This window comes from Taudactylus pleione, unplaced genomic scaffold (assembly GCF_031769625.1).
Source record: "Taudactylus pleione unplaced genomic scaffold, aTauple2 ptg000730l, whole genome shotgun sequence".
NCBI lineage: Eukaryota > Metazoa > Chordata > Amphibia > Anura > Myobatrachidae > Taudactylus > Taudactylus pleione.
In genome coordinates, this window is record NW_028285132.1 from 334,490 (window position 1) to 351,517 (window position 17,028).

At 48.3% G+C, this 17,028-nt stretch overlaps 1 protein-coding gene across 1 annotated transcript in view; it reads left to right on the forward strand.

Annotated features, from left to right (window-relative positions):
* The first annotated feature begins 16,957 nt into the window (after positions 1-16,957).
* The window catches only part of LOC148477270 (uncharacterized), a 101,039-nt gene continuing 100,968 nt past the window's right edge, over positions 16,958-17,028 (forward strand). Inside the window, exon 1 of the mRNA XM_088456956.1 lies at positions 16,958-17,021. The gene's annotated coding sequence lies outside the window, so the exon portion shown is untranslated. The remainder of the gene's footprint in view (positions 17,022-17,028) is intronic.

The window sequence follows — 17,028 nt, forward strand, 5'->3', positions numbered from 1 at the left end:
TAGTGCGGACTACTACTGGGGGCACTGCAGAGGGGGGGACTATTACTGGGGGCACTGCAGAGGGGGGACTACTACTGGGGGCCTTGCATAGGGGAACCACTACTGGGGGAACTGCATAGGGGTGCCCAAAGCAGCCTTGCATCTAGGCCCACCATTCTCTAGTTCGGCCACTGCCGGCGGTGGCTTTGCTTGCCCGGGGTTTTTTGGCTGTGGAGGGGTGGTCTTTCTGGGGGTTGGTTGCCTGGAGAGGCGGGTTAGCTGCTCAATAATGTGGCTGTGGAAGGGTGGTTTACCTGGAGTACCCCGTTAGTGGTGTGGCCATGGGGGTTGGTTGCCTGGGGGCGTAGGTGCTCAGTAATGCTGCCCCTGGCTCCTAGGTTTTAGAGAAATTTGTCAAGCCCTGAACTATACTATACACTACACGGGAACCCCGGTATTACTACAGTACACACTACACGGGAACCCCGGTATTAATATAATTGGTTGGGGACGGGATACTGGCAGTTCGGATGCTGCCGGTCACTATACCAACAGTGGCATCCAGTCAGAATCCAGATGCCTTAAGGCAAGTACCCTACTCCCCCCTCATCTCAGCCTCCTCCTGGTACCTAATCTAATACTTACCATCAGGATATCAGCGGTGATTCTGGTGCTGGGATTCTGACCGCCAGCATCCTACCACAGAGCTGCCGACTACATCCCAATATAATAATGGTTACAGGTATCTCCCTCATTCCCCCCACACCCCGCCTTTTCCTTTATACACAAGTTATTACTAAACACAGCAGTGAGGCAGAATTTTCTACATCAGAGTCATTTTATTGCAACTTTACAAGAATATAGTTTCCTTCTGTAGTAACACTTGGAATGTTATTTATTGAATATTTATAACTATTTACTATAATATTGTGTGATTGAATACAGCAAGAAAAGCAGATTTTAAAATGAGCAGCTGCTGTATCCTGCAAACCTGGGGGCAGACACACAAGCAGCAGATAAGGTGGGTGGAGCTGGAAATCTGAAACTAAAGAGAATGGTAACAGCAGCACAGAGTATTTCAGCTCATATAACTCCATTACAGCTATGATCAGACAAGACTGACATAGATACAGCTAGGTAATAGAACAGAGTAATGATGTGAGGCTCCCGGCATACTGGTGTAGTGACGCTGTGCACCTGTATATAGATAACAGATCATACATCCAACGCTCAGAGATGTGCAGCATCCTGGCATTTTCCATCAGGTGGGGTCTGTACGTATTAGGAGCCATCCATGAGGAATAGCTGTCCTGGCTTTCTCTCTTTGGTGTAATATGGTCCTTACATTAATGATGAGAGTAACATCCTGCACATAATAGTCCTGTAACGTCCAGTTACTCATACAGAGCAATTCCTGTTATTATTCATGGCTTGTGTACAATACGTAATTTCTGTATTACTCATGTATTATAAGCTGCAGGATATGATACTCGCACAGTGCTGTCATTCCCTCCATGGCACACATACAATAGAGATGACATATTATCTAATACATATGTACTAACATAATGCTGATATATACCATGATAGGAGGTAATAACAGGACAGGCCAGTGTATCCATGCAGGTGCCCAGCAGAGAGCAAATCCCCAACACCAGAGCGGTGTCACAGTGACAGGAGACAGGAGAGAGGGGCACACGTGTAAGACAAAACCTTTCTTGTTTGGGTATGAGAAATGGACACTAAGACAGTCACAGTATAAAGGTACTAAGAGCAAAGTTAGGATAAAGCTAAAACACAAAACAATAAAAAACTGCATAACAAGCAGATTCTTCTGAAGCAGAGCTTACTAGGCTGGAAACGCATTAAGGACAGCAGACTACATCTTCTATAAGGAAGACCCTGATACCTGAATACCGGCATCCGTGGGTTAGTCACTGCTTTACCTTATCCGGATGGTCAGCAGTGCAGACACTACGCTTTTTTACATCTCATTTCCGGTACGCAGAGCTTAAGGGCAACTGACATTTGAAAAGACTGAATATATTTGTGTGGATGGCAATTTAGAGCCTAATTTTATTTATTGTGTTTTACATATGCCATTTTATATTGATAAATAAATGCACTTTTTGATTGGCAATATTATACTATTTTGTGTTTCTCTCTTTACATATTTAAATTGCCTGTCATATGGTCTAATGAGGGATCAGTAAAGAACGTAACAGATTTTTCCTTTATTCTCTGGTGTGAGCGCCACCTAGTGGTTACACATTTTTGTACTTCCGTCACGTTTTATAAGGGTTTAAGGTACCCACGTGTTTCCACCAGAGGTAGCTTCACCTAGTTGCGCTAAGGTGTTGTATTAACATATCCTTTCTATTGTATCCTTAATACCCAGTCTGTAATAGCAGAGTTTGGGAAACTCTGATCTGATAGAATAAGGAAACTGAAAGCCATTACATGAGGAACCTTTTAGGCCCTATGTTAGTGACATCCGTGTGGATATATAATAAAGTGTAATATATTAGTATACAGGGGCTGATTCACCAGAGGACACAATGACGATAGTTACGCATATAGAGCGAATGTTTGCCATCACACCTGCGTATAAGTCATACTACGCATACACAGCGATCACATTGTGATTACGGACGCACAGAGGAATACATCACATAGGGAGTGGCAGGGTGACAGCTATTGGGGGAGGTAATGGGGGTGGACAGAAAACTGCAGGCGTGTGTGTCCGTGTGATCGCCATGTCATGGGCGTGTGATCGCCATCTCATGGGCGTGTGTCCGTGTGATCGCCATCTCATGGGCATGTATAAATTACCCATAGCGATGGCAGCTGCAGCATGAGACCTCTGAGTGTCAGGAGAGCTGCAGTGTTTGCGGCTGATCAGACCTGATGTAAATGCTGTGTGACTGCTTAATGTGCCGACCATGGTACCGATGATTACACAGGAGGGCGACACTGGACAATGAGAAGGCAGCAGTGGGCGTGGTTATGGTGGCTGTGCCTCGGCATTAGCATATATTAGTACCTGCGATCTGTAAGAGACTGCAGCTGTAATTGCTTCTTTTGCTGGAATCAGGCCCATAGTGTGATAATGCAAATGTCATTTACCCTTCATCCAGCAGGGACAGCATTCTAGGATAACCTTGTATTTATGCTTGTTCTGAAAATTTTCAATAAAATTACAGTACTGAAAATATCGCTGAAGTTTCAATATATTTCTAGACGCTCATACACATTGTTTTTCTCCTGTGTGATATCTCTGATGACTTAAAAGAGCTGATTTCTTTGAAAAACATTCCCCACACTCAGAGCATGGAAATGGTTTCTCACCTGTGTGACATCTCTGATGTGTAACAAGATATGATTTAACTGTAAAACATTTCCCACATTCAAAGCATGGAAATGGTTTCTCACCTGTGTGACTTCTCTGATGTGTAACAAGATCAGATTTTGATTTAAAACATTTAACACACTCAGAACATGGAAATGGTTTCTCACCTGTGTGACTTCTCTGATGTGTAAGAAGAGTTGATTTGTGTGTAAAACATTTACCACACTCAGGACATGAAAATGGTCTCTCACCTGTGTGAGTTCTCTGATGTGTAACTAGATCTGATTTCTGTGTAAAACATTTTCCACAATCGGAACATGAAAATGGTTTCTCACCTGTGTGATATCTCTGATGTTTAACAAGATCTGATTTCTCTGTGAAACATTTTCTACATTCGGAGCATGAAAATGGTTTCTCACCTGTGTGAATTCTCTGATGTGTAACAAGATGTGATTTGCGTGTAAAACATTTCCCACACTTAGAACATGGAAATGGTTTCTCACCTGTGTGACTTCTCTGATGTACAACTAGATCTGATTTCAGTGTAAAACATTTCACACACTCAGAACATGGAAATTGTTTCTCACCTGTGTGACTTCGCAGATGTTTAACAAGAGCTGATTTGTGTGTAAAACAATTCCCACATTCAGAACATGAAAATGGTTTCTCACCTTTGTGACGTCTCTGATGTGGAACAAGATCTGATTTCTGTGTAAAACATTTTCCACAATCGGAACATGGAAATGGCCTCTCACCTGTGTGACCTCTCTCATGTACAACAAGTGCTCCCTGCCGTAGAAAACATTTCCCACACTCAGAACATGAATATGGTCTCTCACCTGTGTGAATCTTTGTATGACTAGTAAGAGAACCTCTCACTGTAAAACATTTCCCACACTCAGAACATGGAAATGGCCTCTCACCTGTGTGACTTCTCTCATGTACAGCAAGTGCTCCCTGCCGTAGAAAACATTTCCCACACTCAGAACATGAATATGGTCTCTCACCTGTGTGAATCTTTATATGTCTAGTAAGATATTTTTTCAGTGTAAAACTTTTCCCACACTCAGAACACAGAAAAGGCCTCTCAGCTGCGTGTACTCTCTTCTGATGTTTAGAAAGACTGATCTGCTTGGTAAAACTTTTCCCACACTCAGGACATGACAATGGGTTATCACCTGTGTTATCTGAGCGGTGTGTAATACTACTGGGAGTATCAGGGGAATATTCCTCATGGTTAGAGAGATCAGATGGAATATCTGTACTGTGAGATGCTGGATGTATACTGGGGATAATAGGGTTTTCTCCTGTAGAGTCCTGTGAGAAGTTATTATCGTCTAAGTCACAATCTGGAGTTAATATGAGACGTCTCCCCGAGTTATTCCTGCGGTTGGGTCCATCTGCTGGGAACAGAATAATTATATGGGAATTAGCCTCCATGCAGAACTATACCATACTGTGTAACTATAATAAGACGTGCCCAGCTGTACCCCAATATCCCAATACTGTGTAACTATAATAAGACGTGCCCGGCTGTACCCCAACATCTCCAAACAGTCAGTGACCGTGATTGTGGGAGGTCCCAGAGCAATTCAATTCAGCGCGGTGTTAAGTCAGAGAAAGCCAGTTCTCACGACTTACCCTGGCTATTTAGTTGTGAGAACCGACATTCTCTGACTAAAGTGCTGGCTGTGAGGCTATTAGTGCTGCGCTAAGCCGTGAAACAGCCGTGCGGCCGAAGCTTTCATCAGATTTCTCCAGGCACCCTCAGAAACATCGCACTATACTGAATGGCGGCCAATGACTTCATCATGTATTTGGTGAGTTTTATCATGAGGAGATTTAGGGTGTAGCAGTAACACTGGCCGGGAAGTAATAAAAAAGACAAAGGGGGAGATGAACCAAACCTTACAGAAGGTTTGTGGAGAAGTTGCCCTTAGCAACCAACCAGCTTTTGTCATTTTACTGACTGTACTTTAAATGATAGCTAGAAGCTGATTGGCTGCTGTGGGCAATTTCTACTCTCTATCTCTAAGGCTTGATACATTTCCCCCAGATTCTCTCTCTTATGACATGTTGTGTATGATGGGTGCAACATCTGGGCATAAACCTGAGATTTCCTGCACTGAATTCAGATACCTTTCCTATATGCTACACTGTAATGGTTGTCACACAGAGCTAAAAACAGTCACTACTAACAGAATGCAAAGCGCTCTATACATTATCTCACACACAGGTCATACTAGCTGCATCCTGCCGTGTCGTCACACTCTCCATCTCAGTATGTGTAACAGAGTGCAGGCATGGTCTATACATTATATCACACACAGGTCATACTAGCTGTATCCTGCTGTGTCCTCACACTCTCCATATCTCCATCTCAGTATGTGTAACAGAGTGCAGGCATGGTCTATACATTATATCACACACAGGACATACTAGCTGCACCCTGCTGTGTCCTCACACTCTCCATATCTCCATCTCAGTATGTGTAACAGAGTGCAGGCATGGTCTATACATTATATCACACACAGGTCATACTAGCTGTATCCTGCTGTGTCCTCACACTCTCCATATCTCCATCTCAGTATGTGTAACAGAGTGCAGGCATGGTCTATACATTATATCACACACAGGTCATACTAGTTGCATCCTGCAGTGATTTCCATTTCAGTATGTGAGATACACTAGAGAGTGTGGGGAGGAGACAGGTCAGATCTCCAGGCTGGTAACACACAGTGACATGATGTGAGGGAGAGAGAAGGAGTACAATAGGGGCTGATGGCTCCCGACTCCCCAACTGGGCAGATACATTTACCCCATTAGTTTGTACTGACATAGGAGGGTGTATAATAATAGGATACATAGAATAATAAACTGTTGTAGTGACTGAGCAAGGAGAATATGTGACTTTCTCTGTAAAAAATGTTTATTACTCACCTGTGCTGATATCTGTAGGAATTTTCTCCTCCTTACACTGCTGATCACCCCTCACATACGTCTCTTCTTCTCCCTCTATATATTCTGCCTTCATATCAGTCACATATGTCTCTTCTTCTCCCTCTATATCTTCTGCCTTCATATCAGTCACATACGTCTCTTCTTCTCCTTCTATATCTTCTGCCTTCATATCAGTCACATACGTCTCCTCTTCTCCCTCTATATCTTCTGCCTTCATATCAGTCACATACGTCTCTTCTTCTCCCTCTATATCTTCTGCCTTCATATCAGTCACATACGTCTCTTCTTCTCCCTCTATATTTTCTAGTTTATTAGTCTGAACTGCACCCTAATCAGAAAATGAGAGACATGGTAAGTACTTACCTTTGTTATCTCTCTTTCCATAGGGTCCACAGGGAGACCTTGGGGTATAGGTGATGATGGAGTCATCCGGGCACCAAGCAGTTAAATTTTTCTCACAAGATGCACTGGGTCTCCCTCCAATACCCTGCCCCCGGGCCAGAGGCACCTCAGTTTTGTAGCAAGCCAAAGGCCGGAGGATAAAAGAGAGAGAAGTCTGGAACACTCAGGAATCACATTCTCACACAGGAGACGGAAAACTGGTGACCAGAGCGAAGTCCATCTCCAGCACAGGTGTGTCAGGGTGGGTGCCCTGTGTACTTCGTAGAAAGAGAGATAACAAAAGCTAAGTTCTTACCATATCTCTCATTTTCTACTTCAGGGTCCCATAGGCTCCACAGGGAAACCTTGGGGATGTCCAAAAGCAGTCCCTTTAATGTTGGGCACACTCCTGTGCAGAGAGGAGAATCCGCCGCCCAATGGAAGCATCCTGAGAGGCAAAAAGGTATCAAATGCATAATACCTCAGAAAGGTCTGGACAGAAGACCACATGGCCGCCTTACAAAGCTGAACAGCAGAGGCGCCACGGTGAGCTGCCCACGAAGGACCTACAAACTGATTAGAATGAGCAGTGACAGAGGGCGGCACTGGAATGCCCTCATGAGTGTAAGCTTCAGAGATCGTCAAGCAAAGCCATTTAGCCAAAGTTTGTTTATTGGCTGGCCATCCCTTCTTGTGGAATCCATAGAGGACAAACAAGGAGTCAGGCTTCCGAAGGGAACTGGTACGTCCACATAAATCCTGAGGGCACGTACCACATCCAATGAGGCCTCACCTGCCGCGAGGTCTGGAGAATTAAAGCCCGGTACAATAATTTCCTCATTTATGTGGAAACTAGAAACCACCTTAGGAAGAAACCCAGGGCGAATCCGAAGCACCGTCCTGTCCTGGTGAAAGACTAGAAATGGGGAACGGCAAGAGAGAGCCCCCAAGTCTGACACTCTTCTGACAGAAGCAATAGTCAGAAGAAAAACAATCTTAGCTGTAAGCCATTTGAGGTCCACTGAGTCCAGGGGTTCAAATGAAGAGCCCTAAGGACAACAGCCAAATCCCAAGGTGCCACAGGAGGGACAAAGGGAGGCTAAATGTGAAGGACACCCTGTAGTAAAGTGCGGATATCAGGAAGAGGCGCAATCCTTCACTGGAACCAAACTGACAGAGCAGAGACATGCACCTTCAGTGAGGCAAGGCGGAGACATAGTTCCAAACCTGCCTGCAGGAAAGCCAAAACTCTGTATATCTGAAACACCAGGGAATCGTAACCCTTGGGACGACACCATTGAAAGTAGGTGTGCCACACCCTGTGGTAAATCCTGTCAGAAGCTGGTTTCCATGCTCTGAGTATGGTGTTAACCACAGAGCAGGAAAATCCCTTGGACCTTAGGAGGGATGTTTCAAGAGCCACGCCATCTAAGACAGACGACTCAGGTCCAGGTAAAGGCAAGGACCTTGGGACAACAGGTCCGGACGTTGAGGTAACAGCAACAGAATGTTTATGGAGAGACTGAAGATCCGAGTACCAGTGATGTCTGGGCCACGCTGAAGCCACCAGCAGAACAGTGGCTCCTTCTTGTTTGAACTTCCGAAGTACTCGAAGAAGGGAGATTGTAGGAACCAGGTATGCAAACTGGAAGGTCCACTTGACTGACAGAGCGTCTACCAAGAGAGCCTTGGCGTCTCTTGTCCTGGACTCGTACAGAGGCAGTTTGCAATTTTGGTGGGCTGCCATTACCACTATAATCTTGGTAAACACGCGAGGTGCAGTAGAAAAGCCAAACGGCAGAGCCCGAAACTGGAAATGTTGCTGCATTACAACAAACCTGAGAAAACGTTGGGGAGCCGAAGTAATTGGAATATGCAGGTATGGATCCTGAATATCCAGTGACACCATAAAATCCCCAGGTTCCTGTGGCCGGAGGCCGGCCTCACGTGGGGAATGGCGGCCGCGGCACTGAAGGGGTTAACCCCTGTGGGGTTAACAATGTTAACAAGGTAACAATGGACGCTTGGCTCCACATTTAATTGTATTATCGGCGCTAGGTGCCAGGCAACGTTTTAACCCCCCGGCGTACTGCACCGGGGGTTGGGTTTTATGTTGGTGCCGCAGCCACGGAGCATCTCCGACGGCTGCGACAGGAGGACCCGACGCTGGGGACCGGGAGCCTGGCTCCCGGCGCCCCAGCTCCACAGAACGGAGAGCAGATAGCCGCTCTGCGTGCCGGCGTCCCAGCTCCACAGGGACGCCGCTGGTCCCTCCGTGCCGGCTGCTTAGTGCGGCCAGGCAGTGGAGGGCAGGGCAGGATGCTGACCGCTGAGGACTGGGAGCAGAGCTCCTGGCGCCCAGGGCAGCAGGGAGCCACTGCAGCCGGGATACGATCATCACGGACTGCAGGGCAAAGTGGCTCAAGGGGAGGGGACCGGGCTAGCCGGCTCCCCCAGGTGGTGCTGATCGCTGGGGACCAGGAGCGATGCTCCCGGCACCCCAGCTGTACAACGCAGCGGGGCTGGCAGTTAACCCTCGGTGCATGGCACCGAGGGGAGAACCGCCATAGCCGCACTCTGGGGGTCGGGGGCACTAGCTCCCAATACCCCAGTGCAGGAGGAGAGGCCACACACGGGGAGACCGGAGAAGCCGGCTCCCAGTGCATCGTGACTGGCCAAAATAGGGCGCACAGGGGGACCGGGCTAGCCGGCTCCCTGTGCAGTGTTAGAGGGTGCACTGGGGACCGGGAGCCTAGCTCCCGAGGGCCCCAGCAGCATGGCCAAGTGGCTGCATGCTGGGGGACAGGGAGAGCCAGCTCCCCGGACCCCCAGCGCTGTGAGCATGATACAGCAGAGAGCCCCAGCAGTCCAGGACTGCAGGGCTAAGGGAGCCCAGCGCTGAGTGTTGGGCAGTGTAATAAATAAATATAAATGCATTTGAAATGATTTGTGCAGCACTGAGCCAGGACAGCAGGTCCTGGGCTACAGTGCTGCAGTGTGTAACAGCCTGATGCAGGGCACAGGCTTTGGTGTATGTGTAAAAACATGAAATGTATATGTTTAATGTATAATGTAAGAAAAGTGCACTTACCTGTGGTCTGTGGAGGTCCAGGGGGATCCGGAGCTCTCTGTGGGCTGCTGGGTCCCCAGGCCTCTTCCCTAGGGGAATAAAATGTTCTCCTATGCAGCCTCATGTCTGGAAGTGGTATGAGTGGGTGCATAGGAAGCTGGCTAATGCAGCCAGCTAAGTGGGTTTAGGGAGCTTCAAATCGCTTCCCCTTCCATGGTCAGGAAACCGTGCCCGGGGACCCTGCTTGCCCACCTCTGGAGCTCAGATTCGGGCAAGAGTAGCAAGCTTGGTCCCTTAGCAGATTCCTGGAAGTCCATTTTCGGCGGGAAATCCTTATCTTCCCAGGCTATGTCCAGACGGAGCGGAGCCGTGGGCGTTGCCCAGCTCAGAGGTTGAGCCCAGGCACAGGGGAGTCACCACTCCCCCTTGCCATAAGGGACATTGTTAAACGTGCCTGTGGCTAGCACATGCACAGGTCATGCACTTATGATGATTGGTTGGAAACCACAGGGCGGGCGTACCCCCTGTGGTAATGTGTATTAGAGAGGCATAAAAGAAGGGCTTGTGCCTAGTAATAGTGTACAACCCTGTAACTTCTGTGTGGAGGAGACCTGCTGTATGATTCCTGTATGCTGATATTCCCCTTCAATCTGAAGGGAGGGTCTTTTTTAAGACTTTGAGCAATAAACACCTTGCCTGACTTCAATTGTGCCTCAATCCTGCAACCAACAGAATTGCGCAAAACGCTATTCCGTTCTCCTGCTGTTCTGGGTAAGAGCTCCGTGTCTCCAAGTTCAAGCTCTCTGCCAAGCTACCATGCAGACCTGGTCCATTGCGAGGGATCAGGTGGGAACAGCTGACACCAAACAGGAGGTGTGTCCGCAGTTAGTCAAACGCATACGCAGCAGAAGCGGTTCCAGGTTCCGAGGCAGGAGCCTGACTGTACGTAAAAAGCGGTTCCAAACGCCGATGGTAGAGTTTGGTGGTGGCAGCATCGTTAAACGCCAACGGCGCAGTGGGCGGAGTTAGTGACAGGCGGTCACTGACGGTGAGTGGGAGTCCAAAAGCGCTAACCGGTGACCAGGGACGGCCTAGGCGAAAGGCGTCCGGTCACAGTTCCATAGCCAGTATTATTGAGCGTAGGGTTTCCATCCTGAACCGAGGTACCGTGAGGAATTTGTTCAGGGACTTGAGATTGAGGATAGGCCGGTGGGATCCGTTCGGTTGTAAATTGGAATAACCCGTTCCACCTCTGGGATAACGGGACCAGTACAATGACAACTGCCTGAAGCAAGGATTGTACTGCCTTCTGAATTTCTAAGGTCTTGTCCTTGTTTGACAGAAGGCCTGTGCAGAAGAACTGATGGGGAGGTCTTCTGCGGAAGGAGAGGGCGTATCCGTGAGAGACCACTTCTCTTACCCAGGTGTCTGTGATGGTCCAACACCAGTATTGGGTGAACTGAAGAAGTCGGCCTCCCAGCCCTGGGATCCCCCAAGGGGAGGCCCGTCCAGTCAGGCTGAGGGTTTGTCATCAGGCTTGGCAGTCTTCTTGGTGACTGACGGCCTAGGAAAGCAGTCAGTTTTAGGCTTACCTGGGGCCAGATAGGTCCAAAAGGACGAGGTCCAAGACCCAAAGGGAGCAGGGACAGAAGGCAGAGAAGCAGACTTAGCTGCTGCCGACGTATCCACAATCTTGCCTTAAAGTTATAAGGTAAAACACTTTAAGCCTTTCTTGGAGTCTGCATCCACTCTCCAAGAGCAAAGTCACAGGGAGCGGCAAGCTGCAATTGCCGCATTGGAAATCCTGGCAATCAAGAGGCTGACAACCAAAGCAGCCTCGTTAATATATGTAGCTGAATCTCGGAGGTTGCCCACCAGATTCACTTGCTCGCTGGTAGCATCCGAAGACAAGGACCGTTCAAGGGAGTTTGCCCAGCACTCCATAACTCCAGCTACCCAGTACATAGCCATGGCCGGTCTGCACACTGCTCCTGAAAGAGAATATATGGATTTCAAACAAACCTCCACCTTCCTATCCATAGTATCCTTTAGGGACGACATGGATGGTATACGTAGAGTCACACTTTTAACCAAGCTCGTTACATGAGAATCCACTGCTGGGAAAGTTTCCCATTTAGTAAAATAGTCCTCAGCAAAAGGATAAGCATAAGCCAGGCGTCTTTACGGCTGGTAACGCTTACCAGGTGATTTCCATACCACTTCCAGGTGATCTACCAGCTGATCAGATAAAGGAAATATGGCAGCGGTCACCTTTATGTCCTTGAAATAGGAATGTCTGGACTTGGGGGCCTGAGGTTCGTCCTCCTCTATGACAAAGGCTGCACGGAAAGCTCGTATCAGACCTGGAATATACATTTTTGACTCCATCTCTCGTGCAGAGGGCACTTGAGTCAGGTTCATCTGGAAGCTCTCCATCATCAGACATCATGTCATCGTCATCATACTGAGTAGACAGATGACGGCATCCCCCTGCAGCATATCCATAAGATTCTGCACCGTAGTGGAAAATGTATTCACCCAGGGAGGCTCAGACACAACCTGTATGGGTGCAGCCAGCTGAAGCAGGCTCTGGGAGGGCACAATCTGCTGCTGGGGGAACCCCAGCGGGGGAAACACAGGAGGGATTGCCAAACGTCCCGCAATGGGCGTTAGTGCTTGAGCAAAGCACACCCAGGGAGGCTCCTGTGAGGTGGCTGAGACAGTAGAGGGACCTGGAGGAGCCTAACACCTCAAACATAACCCCTCAAGTACCATGTCTCCCACAGCTAATCCTGCAGCACACTTTTTACATGACGGCAGGTCAGAAGCCAAACTTGGCACGTTATCCTCACTACCAGACATGGTGTAGATAGCTTGTACACTGTAGGTGACCCACCGTACAGAAAAATAAACTGAGGTTCAATATGCTCCCTGACAACACTTGTAAGGAGTCAGTGAGAAAAAGCACAGGGAAAATAAAATGGTTGACAGAAGGAAAGAAAAAATACAGACTGCGCTAGCATAAAGTCACATACAATGCAGAATAAACAACACCTCCACAAATGGCACTACTATTCAACTACACAGACTCAGTGTCTGGTAGGCTATAGTGCTACATAAGCTGACCACTTGGAGGAGAGTTATGTAGGAGGACCCGAGCTCCGCACTGCCTGCGAGATCTGCGACTGAGCCAGGAGAAAATGGCCACCAGAGACTTCTGAGGGGGCGGATCCGGAGGAGAGCCACCTCAGCCCAGCCAGACCACAGAGGAAAGGCGCGCTGTGCAGCGGGGAGGAGCCGGCTGTTCAACAGGGATGGCTGCCCCCCCTGGCCGGCGATTAACCACGGGGACGCTGGATTCACGCCCTGACATAAAAAGTGTGTCACTGGTGATCTAGTGGAAGCGCAGGTCTCAGTGCCTGGCTCCACCCACCGTCATCCCCAGGGAGTCCCCCTAGCCCTAGGGAAAAAGACTGCTGCTCAGCAGGTCACCACTCTCAGTGACCCACCGCTTACCTGCTCCCAGTAGCGACCGGGCGCAGTCCAGGGATCCTCACGGGGTCCCTGCTAGCCAAGACCCTGGAGGCCCGCTGAAACCCCCAAATAGTACTGGCACCGGCAGGGTGACGGAACGGCATCTTCATTAAAAATAAAAAACTCTTCAGAGGCTGTGTACAGCCCTGGAAACAGAGGTGCAACCAACGAAATAGAGGTGCCTTGGCCCAGGGGCGGGGTATAGGAGGGAGACCCAGTGCACCCTGGGAGAAAAATTTAACTGCGTGGTGCCCAGATGACTCCATCATCACCTATACCCCAAGGCCTCCCTGTGGAGCCTATGGACCCTGAAGTTGATTTTCTTTTTTTTTTTATGTTCGATTTCATTGACAATAAAAAGTAGAATATCAATGTATTAGACACACACAGAGTCTCTACAGATCATATAGTGACATTGACTTTGGTATATTGGTGAGACCCTAAATCCGATCTACCTGATGCCCCTGTGGGATCCTGTGATTCTCCTCTGTACAATTATGTGAATACAGAGGATGGGGGCATCTCTCTGGGGTATTCTTGTTACTGGATCCATCTGTAGGAGACACACAGTGACTGAGTACATTGTATATATGTGATTATCAGGTAATGTGTGTATATAGGTGGCCCCCATACATGCTCTCCCCTATACAATAAATCACATTATCCTCTTACCCAGTGATGTGAGGGGCTGGTGATTCTCCATCATCACGTCCTTGTACAGACCCCTGTGTTCCTCTATATACTCCACCTCCTGCATGGAGACATAGACAGTGACATCCTGACACGTTATAGGAACCTGACACACACAATGATACAGTCATCACCCAGACACATCCCATGGTGTTACTGTATAATGTCCCATTCCCAGCAGTCACCTCTCCAGTCATCACCCAGACACATCCCCTGGTGTTACTGTATAATGTCCCATTCCCAGCAGTCACCCAGACACATCCCCTGGTGTTACTGTATAATGTCCCATTCCCAGCAATCACCTCTCCAGTCATCACCCAGACACATCCCCTGGTGTTACTGTATAATGTCCCATTCCCAGCAGTCACCTCTCCAGTCATCACCCAGACACATCCCCTGGTGTTACTGTATAATGTCTCATTCCCAGCAGTCACCTCCCCAGTCATCACCCAGACACATCCCCTGGTGTTACTGTATAATGTCCCATTCCCAGCAGTCACCCAGACACATCCCCTGGTGTTACTGTATAATGTCCCATTCCCAGCAATCACCTCTCCAGTCATCACCCAGACACATCCCCTGGTGTTACTGTATAATGTCTCATTCCCAGCAGTCACCTCTCCAGTCATCACCCAGACACATCTCTTGGTGTTACTGTATAATGTCCCATTCCCAGCAGTCACCTCTCCAGTCATCACCCAGACACATCTCTTGGTGTTACCGTATAATGTCCCATTCCCAGCAGTTACCTCTCCAGCCAGCAGTTGAATGATCTTGTTGGTGAGAGCCAGGATCTTCTGGTCATTGTGTCTCTCATGTATCAGTGAGTGAGGTGGAGGCACCGTGATGGGGCTCTGGGTCCTGCTCAGTCCTCCTGACACATGAGGATGGCTGCTGGGTGTCTCACACTCACTGGATGTCTTCTTCACTACTGTGTAATCCTGTGAATTGGAGAAATATCACTATCACTCCCAGATCCCTTCACCTAACCAGTCATATCCCTGTATTATTACTATAGATATAAGTGATGTCACTGTGACACTCCCAGATCCCCTCACCTCCCCAGTCATGTCCCTGTATTATTACTATAGATATAAGTGACGTCACTGTGACACTCCCAGATCCCCTCCCCAGTCACGGCCCTGTATTATTACTATAGGGATAAGTGATGTCACTGTGAGACTCCCAGATCTCCTCACCTCCCCAGTCACGGCCCTGTATTATTACTATAGATATAAGTGATGTCACTGTGACACCCAGAGACCCCCTCACCTCCCCAGTCTTGTCCCTGTATTATTACTATAGATATAAGTGATGTCACTGTGACACTCCCAGATCCCCTCACCTCCCCAGTCATGTCCCTGTATTATTACTATATAGATATAAGTGAAGTCACTTTGACACTCTCAGACCCCCTCACCTCCCCAGTCATGTCCCTGTATTATTACTATAGATATAAGTGAAGTCACTTTGACACTCTCAGACCCCCTCACCTCCCCAGTCCTATGACTCCTGTCCTTGTCCGTCCTCAGTGAATCAGTGAGAATACAAAATGTGTAATTTAAGACTCTGGAACCACACAGCTGGACAGTCTAGGAATAAATATAATACACATCACAGAGAACACATGTAACACAGTCAGACATGTTACACTGAGTGACCAGTAAGTCTCCCCTTTCCCCCCAGCCATAGAGCCCTGGTCAGTGTCTGTCAGAGGTTCCTGTGACCCAGCCCCATAAGGCTCCTCAGAGGCCGTCACACAACGCTGTACTGTATAAGGTTACACCAATGCTCCTCTCCTGGCCGGGGGTCTTATTCCTCCCAGACACATATTTGGTGCAATTTGCTCCACGTGAATCTGTTACAGACACATGAATTAGGGATTTGGGAATTTTTTACTTTTGTTTTACATTTATTCCAGAAACTGAGATAATCTGTGACTATACTGAGGTCATACAGGTAACAGGGGTGTGAGGGGAGAGTACACAGGAGAGCAGAAGGGGTGCAGATATGGGGAGAGGGGAAGTAACGTAGGAATACAGAGCGCACAACAGGGGGTATTACAGCTGTACAGAGGTGTCAGTAACACAGGGGAGGGGGAAGGGAACAGAAGAGGTTAATAACACAGGGATAGGACAGCAGGCAGCCCAGGGGACACACAAAGGGTTACACAATACAGAATCCCATCAGTCACTCTGCACAAATGATGAAATGACAAATGACCGCACCTCAGATGTATGTTACATGTGTGACCAGCCTGCCGGCCGTGTGTGTGCAGCGTAGGGTGGGGTGAGACATGTCCTGGGGGATAATCAGTGACACTCTGAGGATCTGGGGACTGTCACAGCCACTGGCTGTCTCTGAGAGAGTCTCTATTGCTCAGGATAACAAGACACCCTGACAGACAGTCTCAGCTCAGGGAGTGCAGCCCTTTGTTACATGGCCTGTCTGTGTCCTTCTCACACATCCTTCCCCAGCTCCTGTTATGTATCATATGGTATATACAGTACATACATGTTATACCTATTATGTGTCATTCCCCAACCACTCATTACTGTTATTATTACTCTGCAGCTGCTGCTATTACAGGACACCACAGCCTGCTCCCCCTGTATAATAATAACAGGACACCACAGGCTGCTCCCCCTGTATAGGAGGACACCACAGGCTGCTCCCCCTGTATACTAGAACACCCCAGGCAGCTCTCCATGTATAGTAGGACACCACACCCCGCTCCCCCTGTATATTAGGACACCACATTCTGCTCCTCCTGTATATTAGGACACCACAGGCTGCTCCTCCTGTACAGTAGAACACAATTACCTGCTTCTGCCGGACAAAGAGACGTCGCCTTATTCGCGGCCAAAACTTGACGGAAGCTGCAGCAATGGATGAGTTCCATTTCCCGTGTGTGGAACGCACATCCCGGAAGTAGGGTGTGATTGGCTGGGTATTGGCTCGTTCTCTCTGACGTCATCAAGCAGTTTCAGACCATGTGATCAGACCATGTGACAGTTCACACACAGAGTTCTGCAGGCTGCATTGGGAAAGAATAAGGTTGGAG